Raw genomic sequence first — 2,428 nt, 5'->3', positions numbered from 1 at the left:
TGTCACAGAGCAGCCGGATGTAAGCAAGGAGAAGGTGGTCCATGCAGTGGACTCCTATTTGCACATAGATATAGCTGGCAGTGGTATGGCCATGCAAGCCACGAGGCACAGCAGCTGTCTGTGCAGCTATTCCAACTTTATCAATGCTCAGGAAGGGTCCACAAGGGAAAGTGCACCAGCAATGATTAGGGGAGARATGAATGTCGTTTTTCTCATGGAAATGGTGCTACAGACAGACATTCAACAGCACATTTGGCAATCACACCTCCTCCAGGGAAGCATAAGAAGAGCCCAGGAAGAGGTTCAGCCTGCTTTTCGAGGGTGTGAGGTTTCCAAGCGCAAAGCACTCACTGCAGATGCAGGACTGGGGAAGCAACTCAGCTCCCTCATGCCCTCAGCCCATCACGTGTGCATCCAGCCCTGGACATACATGCACAATGTGGCTTTATCTGAACAATGTGGCTTTTTGTGTGATCACTGTTCGCCCCCATGCTCATATCTGCTTCTGTTAGAAAGGATTTTGGTGAAGAAAGAAGGCATTTCCACAGCATTTCATTTTCTCCCATTACCCTCCTTTTCTGAGCTTTGTTCTAAACTCTTAAATGACTGAGACCCTTTACAGCCCAGAGGTTATAAGCGATCTTTCATAAGAAATTTTAGGGTCATGTGCACTTGTCACCCTCATGCACAAATTGGGAAGCACAACTGACAGTTATTTTGTGGTAGGGTAGGGATGAGTGAAGCGATGATGTCTGGAGGAAGGGGAACCAGCTCCCTTGCCCTCTTTTACCTGCCCTCAGTACAAGCCATGGTGGGCAGCAAGTCTTTTGGGTGTAACACAGCCCTGCAGCCCCTCTGCTACTCCATGGCCCTATGGACACAGCTGGTAAGTGGATTATAGTATTTATTGGCCCACTGCCACAGCACATGGAGTCACCAAGTGGGAGAGAGGCCACAAGCTTAACACTGAAAATGCCTGAAATGGGCTTATGCATGAGTAAGTGTGTGTGAGGGGGGAGCGAAGAGCATGCCCATCACCAGCAAGGAGCAAGGCACCCTGCCTGCTTTTCACGTGGCCAGCTCCGTTCGTATACTAGGACAACCCCAGAAAGATAAGGGAAGAGACAAAGACAAAAGAGAGGAAAAATGGACTTGAATATGAAAGATTTGCATTCTCTGTTCCCCTTCACACAATGAAGTAATAAAAACACACAGAGAATGAAAAAAGCAAAAATCGAAAATAATAGCAGCAGCAAAAGGCAAAATTTCCTAAATAACAAACAACTGTTTCAAAATCAAGTTTAAATCCTCAGAGGAAGACTCCAGGGGACACAATCATTTTTTCTTCTGCTGTATAGATCTCTGTAACAAATTAGGTACCCACCTGGGTATTGCATAAGATACCAATTTAGAAACATTTATTTTCAATAAAAGAATAGCAAAAGAGCTATGCTGGCTAACTGCAGYCCCCAAGAGATGCTGTCTTCTTCCCTTTCCCTCTTCTCCCACTAGAAACAGTGGAAAATTTTATGAGAAAACAGTAAAATCCCAAGTCTCATTTTCCTATTTGAGATCTCTAAGATGCTCAATACTGTGTTCTTGTCCTGCAACTATCCTCTAGTCTCATGCAATCTAACTGGAAAGYCTAAGGCTTGGGTCTCGTCAGCTTGCAGCAGCCCTTTGCAAAAACACYGTGTCCCCCTCTCCCCACCCCTGATTTCTCCTGCCACGTTTCCAGCCCAGGCCGCAAAGCCCAGCGCTGCTTACTGGCTCTTTGCTTGAAACCAGAACTGAGTCAGGTTCGCTCAGCACCTGTAGGAGACCCCACTTCTGACCCATAAATGGAAGTAAACTTTTCCACCAAACTCTCCCATTTGACTGATAATACACAGGCTTAATTCCAACATTTCACTGTTTATCTGTAGATTTGGAGCATTTTGCAGAAGGTAAAGACGTCCTTCTCTCCTTTTGGCACATGTAGAAACCGAAACACTTTAGCTGCTGCCAAACAGCAGACCCGGGCGTAGGGTCCCCAGACTAGGTCTGATTGCGTTGGATCTCTGATMTCAGGAGCAGTCTGTTCCCAGGTTTCGTGATTTCCCCAGGCACCTCCTGGCCCCAGGAGGCGGGTTTGGGGATTCAAGCCCTGTTGCCCGGACAGTGGAGTGAGCCAGCCGGCGCGGCAGCCCGGGGCTCAGAGCGAGGATGCTCACGCCGCAAGCGGCCGCGTAGCTGCCCTGGAGCCGCGGAACGGCGGCCGCGCCACGCCTCTGGCAGCGGAGGGTGTGTGACCGCAGTGAGCCCACGGAGCCGCGTGGCAGTGGAAGGGGCAGCCAGGCCGCGCTGCGCCGGGGCCGCCCGTCCCTTCCGCGGGACCCGCGCAGGGGCGGCATCGGCGGCGCCGCGGGGCCAAACTTCAGCGGCGGGG

Source organism: Rhea americana, unplaced genomic scaffold, assembly GCF_003343005.1.
Source record: "Rhea americana isolate MKP2758 unplaced genomic scaffold, rheAme1 scaffold_310, whole genome shotgun sequence".
NCBI lineage: Eukaryota > Metazoa > Chordata > Aves > Rheiformes > Rheidae > Rhea > Rhea americana.
This window is presented reverse-complemented; position numbering follows the sequence as displayed.